General features: G+C 32.7%; 1 protein-coding gene across 1 annotated transcript in view; it reads left to right on the top strand.

Moving 5' to 3' along the window:
* LOC140057082 (enoyl-CoA delta isomerase 2-like) overlaps window positions 1–14,245 on the top strand; it is a 442,575-nt gene that overhangs the window by 324,642 nt on the left and 103,688 nt on the right. The window lies entirely within an intron of this gene.

Below are 14,245 nucleotides of genomic sequence, written 5' to 3'. Positions count from 1 at the left end.
ACTGGCCATATGGTGACGTCATGACATCAGATAGACAAAATTTGCATATGAATTCATATCTACAATTCAACAGCTTCCATAATAAGTTTTAGTCATGCGGGTCACTTTTCATTCCGAGGAGCTATGACAGATTGAAATATACAGTACAGTACTGTATAGATGAAATAAAACAAGTCACGTTATTCTAATTATTTTTATATGATGACGTAATAAAAATTCCAATTTTTTTAACGCATGTGAAAGAAAATTGATAAAGAAAGAACATGGGGTAAACCATAAGCGCAATGCGTTCTGTACAAGGGGAACAAGTTTCAAAGCGAAAATAAATTCTATTTTTAAAATTCGAATGGCCATATGGTGACGTCAGAACATCCGGTAGATATAAATTTTACATGAAGTGATATCTACAACTCATCAGCTTCCATAATAAAATTTAAAAAATGTGGGTCACAATCCATCCCGAGGAGCTATTGAGAATAATTTGATATACACGTGCAATAATATTCGTGGAATGAAAGAATAAGATAGAAAAAAAAGATCCTGACAATAACAAGGGGTTATCCAAGTGCGGATAACCAATAAAATGAGTGTTAATTGTGATTTTCATTTTTCAAGTGTTTTCCTCTTACATTTCCGTCATCATCTCATATTATCGGTATACGCCATCTGGAAAAAAACGTACGAAAATAAATGAAGGCTATTTTTTGGCAAAACAATGTTTAATTGGATGTGAAGACGAACATGACTTCAAACAAGGCCTTGTACATGGCTGCAGTCTCGTGCTTAAGTTAGTGTTTACCGACCGACATAGTGAGCTAGAGTCGCGTTGCACACGTCACGACTAAAAATGTCGATGTTACTAAAAGCAAACAATCATCAAAGAAAATCTTGATTTTGTTAAAATACGCTATTTTGCTGCAGAAATCAAACACATGGTTGCCGTTTGATTGGAAGCAATTCTTGCGAGAGAATCTATATAATTATTATCTATATATTAATGCTACTAAATTTTTCTCGTAATTTTACGTATCTCCTCCAAAACCACTGAAAGGTACGTGTCACTTTCCTAAATTTTAAGGATAAACACTAAAAAAAGGCAAAAAATAACAGTAATTTGAACAAAATCAAAAATCACGGTTTGGCTCACTGAGCAAATCGCCGTGACCATTGATATCAATGCTTAGTAGGTTCGAGTTCAATCCGCGACATTTAATAATTAAGTATCACCGTTTAAAGCTAAAAATCAAAACAAAATCACAATGTAATGTAATTACAAAACTTGCAAAAAAGATACGAAAAAATACACACACAAAAAATGAAAAAAAAAACACATGAAAAAAATGTAAATGAACAAAAAAAAAAAAAAAACACACACACAAATAAAACGAATCCAACTGAGTGTTGTGTTTCCGCTAAATATCACATATCAACAAAAAATACACCCAAAATGTTTAAAGCTAAAAATCAAAACAAAATCACAATGTAATGTAATTACAAAACTTGCAAAAAAGATACGAAAAAATACACACACAAAAAATGAAAAAAAAAACACATGAAAAAAATGTAAATGAACAAAAAAAAAAAAAAACACACACACAAATAAAACGAATCCAACTGAGTGTTGTGTTTCCGCTAAATATCACATATCAACAAAAAATACACCCAAAATGTTTGTGTCCGATCGCATCATCTAATTTCGACTATTTTTTGTGTTGAGTCCGTAATCATTGTTATTATTCTTAATCATATTTTATCATTAAACTGTTTTAATCTCTGCTGACTGATCGACAGAAGTCTGTCCCGCTCAGGCACGTTGTCACTGTATTGTATTGCTTTCATTTTGTAGCTTACAGAGTAAAGGAATACTCCGTGTTTATAACAAAATCAATGGCCGTAAGTAGTTCCGAATTGTATTGTTGACAGTTTGTTTGTTAAAAAAAATTTTTTTTTAATTTCGTACAGAAGTTGGGGCCCCTTATGTGAAAGATATCATTCAATCAATTAATCAAAGTAACATATATTTCTCTTCTTCTCTTTCATAGAATATAAAAATTAACAGTAAATATGATTAAAATAAGAGGGGCAACATTCCAAAAAAGCGAAGCTTGTATAGAAAAGCCCAGCCCATAAAAACTGAAAAAGAAAACACGGGAACCGGAAACAGGACAAAAACAGTAATGAAGACTTTTAGTTTCAGGGTACCGAAAAAGACTAAATATAAAAACTACAATGAGTGAAAGGATAATAGTGAAGTTCCTAAATATAACTAAACCTAACCCTCTAAATAATCTCTCTCTCACTATAAAGTAAAAAGAACTTGCTCATCGGATTCGAACCCCATACATCGACATATAAAGTCCATAGCTTAATTCACTCGACTACAGACAGCTCAACAGAGAACCTTTGTATTAGCGAATTGTTAGCTCATTTCTAACGTAGCTTATGGACATGATTAATGAATATTCATTCATATTTTGTGACGTCTCATGAGGAGTCTTATGTACGAAAAGAAATATCATGACCGGGAAAAGTACGCTTTTATTATACTTAATAATCATGCCATGTGAATTATTATTAAGGCAGTCAAACCGGGGTTTCTGAGGTGGATCACACTTTAATTACAAAAGTAGCAAGTTACGTAACAAATCTCCCATACGAACTAATTGCAAAATATCAAAACTAGTGAAATAAAAATGAAATATAAATGAATAAACTTAATTCGTGTTACCGCAGCAATGTGTTTTCATTCGATTTTTGTCCACTTTTTTTTATCTCCACGTACGTAATTTTTAGCCTACATATATTGAAGTGAAGGAATAGTGTATAACAAACCAATGGCCGTAAATACAGTAGTTCCGAATTTTATCGTGATACAATTTGTTTTTATTTTAATAATTTGTCAAAGTACTTTTATCAAAGTGCGCTGTTATTATACTTGCCCATATAAAGTATATAACAACTTATTATGGCAAAGCAAGACCGTTTCGGATCTAGCCTAATTGACAAGATAAAGGATATCGTGAAACAACAAGCTATATTCTATCCATTTTGTATATTGATTAACTTCCACGTTTACTTTAAGATGAATGCGTAGAACAGATAATGAAAGATGCAATTAATAGAGTAAAATCTATTAATAATGACGAAGGGGAAAATCTGCAAATACTCAAAATGAGTAAGAATGAAAAGAAAAAGCAGAAGAAAGGTCAGAAAAAACAAGCAGAAAAACAAGTGAATGAAAAGCAAAATAAATCAGATAAAACCGTTGGCAACAAGACCAATTACTGACTTTGTCATCACGGATCTGCAAGAAACGACATTAAGCAGTGATGCTGTTGCCGAGACTGCGCCTTCTTCCATCTTTACTTTGTTTTGACCTATTATATTTCAATTAATATAAGTTTTTTTAAACACATTTTGTATGGTTACCATTTGTATCGTTGATAAGCCGTTTTTTTTAATTTTATGTATAAACATTTTTTAATGCATTGTTTTAAATCATGGGTATATATATGTATTTTTGTGTGCTACTTTTGCAATACTTTTCTATAAATTAAGTATTTAGACCTTCTACCATTTTAACACATAACAAATACACAAAAAACTAAGATTACACAATTTGAATTTATTATCTTTACTCCATGGGCTTATATCATTAACACTTTCATTTCAGTTATTCCTCTCAAAACAATAAAATACACAAACATAATCATAATAAATAACAACCAGAACATGAGACAGGGCATTCCAAAAGTGAACTAAATCACTATCTATCGGGTTGCCGGGACCCTTGGACATAAAAGCAGTAGAACAAATACATTTTAAGATAAATTTTAAAATGTATTATAAAACAAATATACACTTATATTATTACTTATTAAACTGTAAGATTTTCATTACAAAAGTTTACTTGGATTGGATAGACAAAAATCGAAAACTAGCTATATGGGGACAAAATGTTAAGGCGCGTAACGTTTTATAACAAGTACGTTACTATAGGCCTACTGATCAATAAACTGGAAATAAGCAGACTCGGGTGGTCCAACGCTGACAATCCCGAATACGATGATGAAATGGAATTTGTAGGTACAGATCCTTCATGTGATCTTAAACACTACAAAGTAAAATCAAAAATAATGATAAGCGCCAAAATGTAGATGTATTTATAATTACGATTCTGTACCAACGATAAAAACGTGGTAGCTTAAGTTATAGCACTTAATCACCTTACGTAAACGAATAATTCGCATTCCCAATGTTAAAATACAGGTGGCATTGCCGATGCTCTATAATGTACACGCTAAGAATGAAAGAAAACGAATACTGTAGGCCTAAACGTAGGGCAACTTCAAATCTTGGAAAGATATAACAATATAGTTATAAAGCCTACATAAATAATCCTGTTAAAATTGTGACTAACCTTCGACTCTGGAAATTCCACAATTGATAGCCTTTAGATCCAGAGGTAATTTTTTAAATATTTAATAAGTTATAATTCAGTAAATATTTGGTTTCACAACTTTTTATATAGCCCATGACCATCTCCGTTGCAAGCGGATGTTGACTGCAAACTTCACACCGATTGGATGTTGTACCACCGCGGCGTGCATAGAGGACAACTTTTTTTGTGTTTGCCTTTAACCCAGAGACATCAATAAAGAAAAAAAAAGGATTCCGTCTTCTCAATTAAACATTTCAAGTAGTCGTGTGGTTGTGTGGCATTGGGATGTTCTTCGTAGAGTATCCAAGTTTCACTCGTTCTATAATGATCTAAAGAGTGCTCAAGGAGCGATTAAACTAAGTAGCCACCCACTTATCTGGTGTGTGGTTTGTCGTCTCGGTAGCGCTACATTAGCCGCTCTCCAGACTTTAGTTTCCTGTTGTAGTTTTGATGTTTTTTTATCATGGATTTGATGTCTTGTATGTGTTTTTTGATGTCCCTTTCGTGTGTTTTGCTGGATTACGTTACTGTTTTTTCTGATGTTAGTTTTTTCGTGCTATGGACATATCGCTAGTTTTCGTGATGCCAACTCCATGGTACGTAGGCCTAATGCCAATTTAATATACGTTAATATGAGCTCTAAAGACAAGCATCTGGAGGAATTGGGTAAGAACATTTTTCATTTCGCTCCCAAAACCGTTGGTGGTCTACTTGGTGTTTTACTTACAAACACTCGCTCCGTACTCAACAAAGTTGACGAATTAGAAGCCGTTATTAAGAATAACTGTATATGCCCTTTTGATATAGCTGTTATAACAGAAACATGGCAGTCGAATTCAATCTCGACAGATTTCTTATCAATTGATGGCTTTAATGTTTTCACTAAATTAAGAGAGGAAAAAACTGGTGGCGGAGTTGCCGTCTACGTAAAAGACAACGCCGATTAAAGATGTTATTGAATGTTTGTGGCTGTATGTTCGTCCTTACCGACTCCCACGCAAGGTGTCAGAGATAGATGTCTGTGCTGTTTATACACTTCCAAAATCTAAACATCAGCAAGCGCTAGTTGACCAGACCACATAATTTTTACTGTTGATCAGTTAAAGACAAGATACCCGGAAATTGGTTTCGTCATACTGGGCGATTTTAACAGAGTTGATATCAACCCAATTTTACGTGCTCACTTTATGAAACAAGTGGTCATGACACCTTTTATTTTTTATTTAATTTTTTAAAATTTTATTTCATCTTCATCCAACAGCGACCAAAGTCGCCCATAACAGGATTGAATCAATAAATATAATTTATATAGATAATTAATTAAACAACACAATTAGCTAAAATTACAGGTAAATCAATACCATAGCAAATTATCATAAAGAAAGTAATTAAATAGATGTAATAGCAACAGTAATCTTACAACGAAAACAATAAATAGTATCACAAAAAATATCAATAAACGAATAGCAAATATAATTAAATAATCTAGGAAGACGACAGATCCAACCATCCCTAGTTACATTAACCCTTCCCGGTGGAACAAAAAATAACCCAGGATTTCTTAATCTATAAACAGGAAGGGAAAGTTTAAAATAAGAAATAAAGTTACCATCAACAACAGAGTTCATACATTTATACAAGGAAATTAAATCAAATATATTCTTTCTATCTTTAAATAAAGCTAACTCAGGATTTTGACCAGATTTACGGAAATAAAATCTACAAAACTTATTTCATTCATTCATTCATTCATTCAGGCTTATCGCCTGACTTTATTTACTTTAGGCCTCTGGTCCCTAGTAATTAACAAAATAATAATTACATTGAAAAATAAAGCAATTTATGGTCACAAGATAAATGAATTAATTAATTTCGTTCTCTAAGCAAAACATATATCTTAACTTATAAGCATGATAAATATATTTAGATAGATTACCTATTATTGGATCCTGTGATGACATTAAACGGCAGAATTTAAAAGTATTTGGATTTTCAAAAAATAAAGAAGGTATACATTTTTTCTGATTTCCTTGTAACGAGAGCAAACTGTAACAAAATGATATTCATCTTCAACTTCATTTATATTACAAATTTTACATAACCTATTGCTGCGCTCTATTCTTTTCCATATTCCCTTTTCTACCTCTAGTTGAAGTGTGCCCAGTCTTAGTTGACTTAAAGCTCGCTTATATCTAGTATCAAGGGTCTGTAGTAAGTATCCATCTACTCCGAAATTGTTTTTGAACATTTTATAATATCTTAATTTTGAAGAAATATTTATGCTTTCAAGAAAGGATTGGTTAGCCTTTCTTTTATTTTATTAATTATATAAAATTTATCAAGGACATTATTTTGTGAAAACCATATGTTTCCATGACCAATAGAGCATAACATATGTTTTACATCGCTTACCCAACAATTACTATTATTTTGCGCTTTATGAAGTTGAGATTTATAACATTTCTTCGCATATTTGTCCTCGTTCATATTTACTAGTCTTACCCAATAACGGATAACATTGAGTACACTTTCGATTGATAAAGAGAATCGTCCACATTCTCCTCTAATTGAAACATTTGTGGCTGATTTCCTGACCCCTAAAACATATCTACAGAAATTATTTTGAATATCATCAATTTTGTTGTTGTTTAGTTTTCCCCATATTTCACTACCATACAGCATAATTGGGTTTATTTTAACATCAAATAAGTAGTTCCAAATATTCACTGGTAGATGTCCATATTTCTGATATATTATATTTTTGAGTGAAAAAAGTGCTTTATTAGCCTGTGTATTATTTTGTTCTCTGGCCTTTTCCCAATTTCCTGAACAATCGAAAGTGACTCCAAGATATTTAAGAGATTTTACTATTTCAATTTCTTTACCAAGATAATTCCACTTTTCGTAGTTCTTAAGTTTTCCATTTAAAAAAAATACTATTAGGCCTATTTTACTTTTGTCAATGTTAACTACCAATCCCCACCTATTACAATAATATGCTAGTTTATTTTAAAGATCTTGTAATGAGTACACTGTATATCACTGATTAAAACTAGATCATCTGCATACAGTAGGTGATTAATATTTATGTTATCAATTTTTATTTTGTTTCGATTTTCAGCAGTATGTAATAACTCAGTTATATCATTAATAAAAATATTAAATAATAATGAAGATAAAGGTGACCCTTGTTGTATTCCTACTTTACATTTAAAGGATTCTCCAATTTTGTTGCCAACCTTTATATGCCCTTTTAGTTTACTATACATTGTTTTTATAACTTTGATTATTTTACCTTTTATACCAGATTTTCTTAGTTTACTTATAAGGAAATCGTGTCTAATAGAATCGAAAGCGCGTTTTAAATCTATAAACGCCATGTACACAGTTCCTCGTTTTTTTGGAGAGATATTTGTTAACAATTGTGTCTAAAATAAATATGTTATCAATAGTACGACAATCTTTTCTAAACCCTCCCTGTTCTTGATGTAATATTTCATTTTCTTCTGTCCAATTGCTTAATCTATTGCTTATAATGTATAAAAACACCTTGCCTAAAGTGGATATTAAGGATACGCCTCTATAATTTGCTGGTTGATCTCTTTTACCCTTTTTAAATATAGGAATAATAATGCTTGTTGCCCATTGTTGGGGAAAATTTCCAGAGGTAAAAATACTATTAAAAATGTTCGTAATTGCGCTAATAGCAGCATTTGGCATACAAGTAAAAAATTCAATTGGGAATCCATCAATACCTGGAGCTTTACCCCTTTTCTGTGCTTTAATTGCATAAATTACCTCTTCCCGGCTGATTTCTTCATTGTAACAATCGTTATGTTCGCAATTGTTATCGTTATCGTCTTCTATATTGATTTCTTGTATATTATTTGTTTGATTTTGGAACATTGTTTTGAAGTAATCATGCCATTTTTTAAAGGGGGATTCTGGGTTTAAAATTGCTTTTAAATATCGTTTATTTATTAAATAAAAAACATTATAACAATATAGACATGTCAGAATGAAGAAGTAATAACGAGAAATTAAAAAAATTAAATTTCATATACATTTTAGGGTAAATTCATGGAAAGTCTGTTTTTCAGCAGCTTAGGGAAGCTCATTAATATTCATGAGATATTCACAAAATCACGTCATCAGTGGATTCCAAACTCGCGACGTCAAGCTTGTACGTTATGTTCTCTCTCCTCTGTCAAACGATGACCACCCGATCATTGTGAAATACATTTTTTTGTAGATTTGCTAAGCTAGGCCTAAAGTGTAATAATAACAGTAGTAGCATATATTTATTTGACATTTAATGAAATACAAAATTTAGTACAGATTACGGAGTCATAAATTATACTATTTTTATACCTCGAATTAATAGTACAGATCGTATATCGGCTTCACGTACTAGTAGGCTAGGCCTAGCCTAAATCATTTTATTCATGCCGGGGTGAGAGCCATTTCTGACTAGGGATTCCATGCCACGATGGCTACGTTAAAACATTGCATTGGGGCCATCATTCATGGGCCTAGCTAGCCTATTACTAAACGATTGCTGGGGCGGATTCAGAGGGGGGGGGGGGTCCACGGGGTCCGGACCCCCCCTAAATTTTAAGGGTGCCCTTTTTTTAGAGGTTCAATATTGTATTCGTGTGACATATTTGTGTGTATATTAGTATGCACAGAGTAGGCTACACTAACCCCAAAAATAAAAACAGAAATTTATCACAATGAGCGCGATGTTAAAGTTACGGCGGCCGATCAAAGAGCATCGTGAGAGGAGGTGACGCGTGATGATCTCTACTTAAACTTCTAAAAATAGATCGTTTCACATACTACAGAGGGCGCATGTAAACTTTTTACGTTTCAACTCCGCGTACGTTACCATGCGCGCTATGTCATTGACGCGATTATTTGTCCATTGGTAAACACATTTTTATGTATTATTATTCTGAAAATAATTGAACTGTAAACATAATTCTTTTGAGTATTTGTTTATTTACATATCATTCCATCAGATCAACTATTTTTTATTTCCATTACATCCAACCAAACATGTAAAAAATGTAGTTAAAATATCGTACTATCTATCGCGTACGACCATACGCGGTAGATTGTTTACTCAAAAATCATCGAACGGTCCTTACACTATTCAGGGAGTTGTAAAATCAACTCCCTGCACTATTCAACCTTGTTTTTGTTGTTGAGCCTCTCATGACCTGGGATTTGTTTGTCAAGATAATATAGTTCTACAAGCCATGTGCTTTTTTCTCTGAGAAATATTTATTATAAGTGCCAAAAAAATCGATATGAAGCCTTTATTATTCAAATCTTTTAAAGAAAAATCACACATACCATAAAGAAGGTTCATTTATTTCATTTTTTAAACAATATTTGTGAAAATTACGTGAGGCTCAACTACAAAACCACCATTTTGTGATATAATGTCATCGTAAGCCAATCAAAGCTGAGCTTTCCCGCGAACGCTTCCCGCGTTCGGCAGAACTCACGGTTGAATGATTTTGGATTCTGGCTATTTGATTGGTGGACGCGAATCACCCACAGCGGAATGTTTTCTCTCTCTCGCGTGTGCCAAGAAGTCACGTGATCTCTCTGTACTGAACGGTACGACACAAATTTAGAGCAATGAATTTGTACGAATTCCGTAAAATAAACAACTCTATATATTTTATAAACATTTAATAACATATTTTATTGATATTTCCAATGTTGATATATAAAAGAAATTACTATAAAACGTAATTATATGTAATTATTTTAGCGAAAAATGGCGCAATTTATTTACAACGTTCGTGGCTAAAAACGATCATTTTCGGCAATGTTTTAGACCCTATATTTCGAAAACTACAACAAGTCAGATTTTCGTAATTCTTTCTTTATTGGAATATTGAAACAAAATACCAACAGATAATGTTTAAATTGGTTGAAAAATAACAACTTTTAATTTTGCATCGTTATCCCTGCTAATAAAGTGTCATTTCCGGCGAACTAGAAAGGTGCCATTTATCATGGATTTTGCGTGCGAGAGTGCCATTTCCGGCCATCTAAGTGTGTTCTGTAACAAAATTCGCTTCGCCACAACCCCCACCATGGGGGGGCTGTGGCTCAAATACTCAATATCTGATGTGCCCTTTTTATCGCCGGACCCCCCCTCTCAAAAATGTCTGGATCCGCCCCAGGATTGGCCCATAAATAACAAAACTCAGTGGATTCCAAACCCATCCTATCAAAACCAAACTCCTAAACAATCTAGGCCTAAACCTAAAACGTTCTACAAAAATCGGCTGTAAATATTGAGGCAAAACAAGGTCCGATCGCCGTCCGCACGTCTAATAAGTAGGCCTAGTTAGTTTACTCTCCAAAAAAGCGGATACTGCATCAAGCAAGTAGACCGGTAGTAGGAAGGAGACCTAGCTAGCCTAGCCTAGCCGATCCGGCCCAGTTAAAAATTGAGCTAGCTAGTGTAGTAGACCCTATGCGAATTGATACTACCAGGCCTTTTACTATAGGCTACACTTGTTAAAATTAGCAATACTGTACTTATGTTTACAAATATTCCAACTCTCTCATTCGAGCTATATTATCTATACCATTCCGGTAGGTTGAGTCGACCTTCAATCAAATACTGTACATCGTTCATGTTGTGATATACTCGACCCGACCAGTTTGGTATTGTATACTGTATCTGCTTATCACGTGACGATGCCAGGCATGGGCAGAGAGAGCACGTGTATCGTCGTCTCGCTCTCCTCGCTCAGCAGGTGGTGCAGGATTGTATACGTTACGCTTCATTGATTTTGAAGGCTTTCCCTAAGTCAGTGCGAAAATCGGCAAACGTAAAGTGCAAACTTATCTAATTTTTCACTGTTTTGATGGATTTTCATAGAAAATTGATTTTATAAATGGGAAGACCGACTAAAATTACATAAGATAAGTATAATTTTACAAAAGTAATTGATATGGTTAATGATAACGAGTCGTCGGAAGATTGACCATTTCACGAATTTCGTATTCTGTAACCACAGTGTGATTTTGCCGTAGCTGCACTTGTAATCTGGCCTCATTTCACAGCCTTCGTTCTGCTTCACTGGACGCTTATATAAATTGAAACTTTTACCGTTCAAGAGACAAACAAATATATTTTACATTTTTTACTATTCATTTTAAACCCGGAACCCCCCTTTAAGTGTAATGTTTGTCGCGTTTTGTTGTCGTTTGGTTTTAAGGTTTTTCCAAAATGTTGTACTGTTTATGTTATTAACCTGATTAATTTTTGTTGTGATGAATTTTTATGTTTATTTTTTTTTAAATTTTATTAATTTTTTATAACTCCTTTTCTTTAACAGATATTTCTTTAATAGGGTGTTAGTTTTGTATTTTCAATATTTATTAAGAATGCTACGAATAATAATTTTCTTTTTTATGCATTGACGATCAAACCATGTATTCTTGGGCAATTTTGTGCATTTTTTTTGTATTTGTGTTTGTTTTTTTGTATTTATGTAAACATATTCTAAAGTTCTGTAAAGGTTAATTAGGGCTTCATCAATATCCTTTTTATCAACATTTTCATTAATATCACCAAGAAATTTGAAAATTTGTTCATCATTCCATTTTTTGAACACGTTGTAACCTAATAGACTGAGAAGAGGAAATTGAATTAAAAATAACAGAGCAAAACTCAAGATTAGACCGAACTAAACATTTATACATAAGAATCAATGCCTTACTATCATTGATATGTCTGCAATGTCTCCAAATGAATCCAAGGAGTCTGTTACTCTTAAACATGTTTACAAAAATTTAAAGAAGAATCAATCATAACGCCTAAATCCTTATGAACAGAAACTTTTTCAAGAACAATATTATTAATCTTGAAATCAAATTGAATGGGTTTTTTGATTTTTTGACCTGACTGGAAAAAATCCATGTTGTTTGTCAGTAATAACTGAACAGACATGGCTAAAGATTTGATCATGGATAATTCTTTCAAAAATCTTGGACAACGAAGGTATTATCGAAATAGGTCTGTAATTTTTAACATCAGACTTGGAGCCCCACTTATGGATGGGACAGCCACTGGCTTTCTTCCAAATGTCTGGGTAACACATTTTATTAAGAGATCTTTCAAATAATTTCTGAGAAGCCATAGATAACATAACATTGCTGATGCCATCACAACCCGAGGCTTTATGTACGTTAATTTCACTCAAAAGCTTCTGAATTTGATTTTGTTCAATATTTACAAAATTAAAACTGTCAATGGATTCAGGGAAATTCGGATGGTCTTGAACTCCGTCGTTACAGCTGTAAACAGAATGAAAAAAAAAACCAATTAAATAAATTGGCTTTGTCTTTTGGTAAATGTGCAGATTGACCACTAAAATGAAGCTCAGAAGGAATTCTTGAAGACTCACGGGAAGATCTGAGCCATGACCAAAATCGCTTGGGATTATTTACAACACGACATAAAGAATCAACATAATTACAATATTTAAAATCACATAACTTTCAAAATTAGATCTTGCAAAACGAAAATGTTCAATGTTCAACCGATTACCATTTCTTTTCTTATCTTTAAAATAAGACTCTTTAAGCTTAAGTACAATTCATTGTCAAACCAAGGAGGTAATTTTCTTTTGGGTTTAAAAATAAGTACAAAATCATGAACAGTAGCTAATACAAGATCATAAAATAATTTTGTAGCATTGTTAACATCATCGGTTAAATCATGAATATCCCATGGGATGTGAGTAAGCGTATGAAATCAACTTTATTCATTTTTTTTAAATTGTAGAGGGGACGAGAGTCATAATTACATTGTGAAGAAAGAAAATTAATTGGATAACTAAAATTTATTGCAAAGTGATCTATATCAAAAATATCCTGGCCAGGTGAAACATCACTGCATGTCTTATTGCACAAAACTAGATCAAGAGTGTGATCAGCACATGTCGGAAAATTAACATATTGATTTAAATTATTGCCATTAAAAATGTTGTCAATAAATAATTTGCCATTTGTATTTACAGGTGCATTACAAATTAAATCATTATTAATATTATTAGACCAATTAACTTCTGGTAAATTAAAATCACCCATCAATAAAATATCATAATTAAAACTTTGAAATTCATATTGCACATTGTAAATCGATTGTGAAAGTAATTCAATTGAGTCTCTTGCCGCAGAGGGTGGTCTGTAATAGACACCAACAATTAGAAACTTTTTGCGTGACAGTGTTATTTTTACCCACACCTACCTCACCTACACGTGAACTTGCTATTTTAGACATTATTGTTACTAACATTAATAACCTTTATTGCTGTTGGTGCACCAATGGGCAATAGTGACCATAGATAAATGGTAGTATTAGAAAAAGTATTTTTAGACCTATGCCTAAGCATCGTATGTTTGTTTGAATTTGGTAGGTGGATAACTGGCCAATCTTGGGTTGAAGTCCTTGAAGCTAAGTCACTCCAAGCTAAGGCCGATTTATTTTACAGTTATTGTACAGTCAATAGCGCTATTAACACTCACTTTTCACTAAAAACCTCTAAAATGCATATTAATGACAAACCTTGGATGACCCCAGAAATTACGATTCTCATTAAAAAGCGCCAAGTAGCCTTTTTCCAAAATAAAACGTACCTGTGGCGCTTCCTTAGAACAAAATCATTTTCTCTATCAAATCAGCAAAAAAATCCTTTTATCAAAACCGCCTTTCAAATTTAAAAAAGAATGATCCTTCCAATTGGTATAAACGGAATCCAAATTATG

Source organism: Antedon mediterranea, chromosome 8 (assembly GCF_964355755.1).
Source record: "Antedon mediterranea chromosome 8, ecAntMedi1.1, whole genome shotgun sequence".
Lineage (NCBI taxonomy): Eukaryota > Metazoa > Echinodermata > Crinoidea > Comatulida > Antedonidae > Antedon > Antedon mediterranea.
This window is presented reverse-complemented; position numbering and strand designations above follow the sequence as displayed.